The following is a 4,669-nucleotide window of genomic DNA, read 5'->3' as shown; positions in this document are numbered from 1 at the left end:
ACTTGCGATCCTCCTGCCTCAGCCTCCCAGAGTGCTGAGATTACAGATGTGCACTTCTCAACCCCAGTTTACTGTTTTTCAGTCTTTTAAATAAATAAGACTCAGTTCTCTGGACACTAGAGCAACAATGTATTTAGACCTAACTGCTCTTATTTTAATGTAAATCGTGGTCAATTATTTATTCACTCAGTTATCCACTCATTCACTCATTGCACCTTGTTAGCAAGCTTGATATGTGTCAGGTGCAGTACCGAGGGCCGTGCACTAAGTAGTGGGGTATAGACTACAGCAGTTCTGCAGGTCAAATCTCCAGTGTGCTCGGAAAGCCTGGATGAGGTGCCCAGATGAGGAGCCCAGATGAGGATCCCGGGTGAGGTGCCTGGATGAGGATCCTGGATGAGGAGCCCGGCTGAGGAACCCGGATGAGGAGCTCTTGCGCTCAGGACAAGGAGGGCAGATGCTGTGGAAATAGGTGGATGAACGGGCAAGCGGGTAGAATGTCAGATGGACTCTCATAGACCTTGCTGTGGGCTTTGGGCAGTATTTTACAGATAAAAGGAATTTGTTGAAGGATTTCAGTAAAGCAGTGACAATATTATGTGTGGAGTTTAGAAAGACATTCTGGCAGCAGCCTAAGGAGTTGTGCTGAGGAGGGGTTGGAGGTAAAGAAATCAACAGGGAAGATATGTCAATAACTAGATGGTAGAGGATAAGTCTTGATGACTGAGGAACAGGGAACAGGGCCAGGCATGGCGGTGTGCTTGGGAGGCTGAGGCAGGAGGATTGCCGCGAGGTCAAGGGCGGCTGGGACTATGTAGCAAGTTCAAAGCCTGACAGAAATACATAGGGAGAACCTGTCTAAGTAAGTAAATAAATAAATAAGTGAGTTCAAAGAAGAATTGAAAGATTGAAACAACAAAACTTCGGAACTGTGGCCATGTGTGGTGCTGTACGCCTGTAGTCCCAGAACTCAGGAGGCTGAGGCAGGAGGATCACCAGTAGTTGGAGGTTCCACAGCAGTCAGGTCAGCGTGGACTACACAGTAAGTTCAAGGCCACCTTAAACTAAAAAGCAAGACCCTGTCTCAAAAAGCAAGCAAACAAACCAACAAAACCCTGAGACGATCTGAGGAAACAAGGAAAGAGCAGGAAGCCACAGTCAAGTAGGTCAGAGCTGTTGAGCATTCTAGCATGGCAGCCATGACATTTCCCTATTAGGGGCGGAAAGCCTTGACAGTTGGAGCCCCTGGCTCAGTCCTGCATCACACACGCAGCGTCCGTGCAGCTGCCCACAAATGGACATGTAGATGCCGGAGAGTGACCATGTGCCTGGCCTCCATACACATGGGGGCGCTGCAGTTTTCTCCCTCTCTCTTTCTTTTTTCCTGTATTTAGGTAGGTAGGACAGGGTCTCACTATGTAGATCAGACTCAGAGTGATCCTCCTGTTTTCATCCTCCCAAGAGCTGGGATTACAGACGCGCGCAACCACGCCCAGTCTCAGTCGCGCTCTCAGCGCGCCCCATGGGTAGGGCCAGCGCAGCACCCCGGGGATCGAACTCCAGCTGCTGAGCTCTGCCTAAGCAGGCGCTTTAGTCCGCTGAGCTATCAGGCCTGCCCTAAAGTCGAGAAGGATTCTTTCTTTATTTATTTAGTTTGGCTGGCTCAGGCTGCCTTAAGGACAGGTCTGGTGGGGCATGTGGAACTGGGTATCCAGCCACTGTCCCCTGCACCTGACTGGGTTTGCCCAAGCAGGCGCTTTAAACAACTGAATCCCCCTCTAACACAGAATCCCCCTCTCTTTTCTTCTTTCCTTCTTTTGGACAGGGTCTTGCTATGTAGTACAGGCTATCATAGCAATCTGTCCTCAGCCTCCCAAGTGCCGGGACTACAGGGATGCACCCTCATACCTGTTAACACTGTTATTTTAGGGTCCATTTAGCAATAATGAGAGTACAGCTAGCCTACTAATATTCAAAGGCATCCCCACAATTCTGTTGTAAAGGTGCTTTTACTCACCTATATATTTTTTGTGTTTGGTCTCTAGCAGCAGATCCGCGGTTAATCCTATTTCATGAAGGAGCTGTGGAAATAGAATTTATCAGAATAGGGGAGTTAAGTTGCAGTTTGCTGGGACATAGAGATTGGTGTCAGTGTGTTTAACATTTAGAAAAGTCCTTCTGAGAGCATTGTCATGGTGTTTTAGAAACTACTATCTTCAAAAGTCATACCATGTTACAATCCTCTTATTTACTTTTTGTTTGTTTGGTTTTGCTTTGCTTTGAGACAAGGTTTTCCTATGTAGAATTTGTATCAATCCTCCTACCTCAGCCTTCTGAGCGCTAGGACTACAGGTGTGTATCATCATACCCAGGATCATTCTTTCAACATTGTTTGAGCATTTCTATGGTTTGGACCGTGTATTAGGAAAAAAAAAATTTTTTTTTCCCCATCTCCCAAGGAGCTCATAGTCCAGCAGGGGACAGAAACAATGGAATTCAGCCAAAAGATTCTTTCCCAGAGGTCAGCACTTGTGCAGCTAAAGACAGAGGTCACTCCAGACAGAAGCAGGAAATGAGGGCAGGGGCATGGTTAAAGAATTCTCCCCAGCAGACAGAGTGTCTAGCAGGAGATACAAGCAGGGCGTAAGCTTCCAGCTCAAGTGGGAGAGCAATAAGAAAAAAAAAAAAAAAAAAAAAAAGCTATTCCCCTGGCAAGGTACAATATGCCTGTAATCCTAGCCACTCAGGAGGATGAGTCAGGGGGATTCTAGCTTTATAAGAACATGTTTCAAATTTTTACACAGCTGGGAATATAGCTTGCTACTCTCTGGGCTCAACCCTCAGCACTAGCGGGGATGAGGTGCATATGGATTTCAATGTGGCTGAACATAGGATGCAAAGAGAGAAAGGCCATGAGATGAAAAAGGACTTGGAGGCTGGCGAGATAGCTCAGCAGCCTAAAGCACCTGCTTAGGCAAGCGCACAGGGACTGTGGTTTGATTCCCTGTACCACATGCCACGCCAGCCCCGCTCCCAGCAGGGTGGGCTGAGCCAGCCACAAAAAAATAAAAAAGGACTTGGAGAGGCAGCCTGGTGTCTCACGAGTTCCCTGTGGACCTCCAGGGAGAGCAATTGGAGTCACTGAGAGATTTTTTTAAGAGGAATTTAAAGGACGCTCTTTTAAAAAAAAATTTTAAAATTCTCCTTTTTTATCTGTTTTTGAGACAAGAGTCTCACTATGTAGCCCAGGCTGGCCTTGAACTCGCTGTGTTCCTCTTGCCTCAGCCTCTCGAGTTCTGGGATTACAGGGGCGCACCTCCACGCTCAGCTGGACAGGAATCTTAACTAGAGAGGTCTTCGCTCTTGCTACTTAAAATGGGGTCCCGGGGTCAGCAGAACCAGCAGCACCTGGGAACTGGTTAGGCAGAGAGATGTCAAGCCCCACCCCAAACTACTGACTCAGAATCTGTGTTTTTAGCAAGACCTGCCTGAGTGATTCCACATTCAAGTTTGAAAAACCCTGATCTACAAGATAGAAAACTGCTTCGTTGGTAAATCCTCGTGACCGTGTCGCAATCTATTTGGCTTTGCTTGACTGATTGATGCGTAATCAGTTTGTCAGTCTCTGATTATGAGGTCATCATCTCAAAAAGTAAACTCTGTCAGGGGTTAAAATATTTCTAGTCTTCTAAACTTTTTCCCCCTCCATTCTGTGAAGTGAACCTAGGGCTTCACACTAAGGTACATCTCTGCCTTTTTTTTTTGAGACAGAGTTTCACTACATAGCCCAGATGGCCTTGAACTCATAGCTATCCTCCTGCCTCAGCCTCCTGAGTGCTAGGATCACACCTCCTGTGTGCTATCGTGTCCAGGTTCCAGTCCTATTTCATTCTTTTATTCTGAGACAGGGTCTTGCTAAAACACGAAGTTGCCCAGGTGGCTCGACTCCAACTAGCAATCATCCTGCCTCAGCCTCTCAGAGCTCTGGGATTACAGGTGTGCGCCACCACATCAGGCCTCACTAAACATTTCTTTCTTTTTTTGTATTGGGAATTGAACTCAGGACCTTGCACTTGCTAGGCAGGCATTATGCTGCTGAGCTATCTCCCTAGCCAACATTTCTAAGAAATCTCAGAGGCCTGATATTCTGATCCATTTACATAAAGGGTTTGCTCTCTGAGTGAAAGATCAATTTTTCTCCTACTGTGGAGAAATGCAATATTCATAAATTTACCATAGTAATCATCTCGGAGTGTACGGTCAGTCAGTGGCATTAAGTACAACCTTGTTTTTCTTCTCATCACCACGTATCTCCAGAATGTTCTTGTATTCCCAGACTGGAAACACATTAAACAATAACTGTCCTCCATCTCCTCCCCAGGACCCTCCTCTATCTCCAGAAACTGACTCCTGTAGGTGACTAACATCCTTGGAATTGTACAATGGTTGCCTCTTATGACAGATAGGATTTTTTCATTTAGCATAATGTCGTCAAGGTCCCACCATGTGGTGGCATTGTTCCTTCCTTTCATTCACTTCATTTTGTTCACACTGTAGGAGAATTTCCTTCCTAGAATTCTATGATTGAATAATATTCTCCTCCAAGTACCTAGTGTGTTTTGTTTACCACTCAACCCACGACAGGTCTCTGGGTTGCTATTGTGAATAT

This window comes from Octodon degus, unplaced genomic scaffold, assembly GCF_000260255.1.
Source record: "Octodon degus isolate 3935 unplaced genomic scaffold, OctDeg1.0 scaffold00164, whole genome shotgun sequence".
NCBI lineage: Eukaryota > Metazoa > Chordata > Mammalia > Rodentia > Octodontidae > Octodon > Octodon degus.
The sequence above is the reverse complement of the archived record's forward strand: the minus strand, read 5'-3'. Positions refer to the sequence as shown.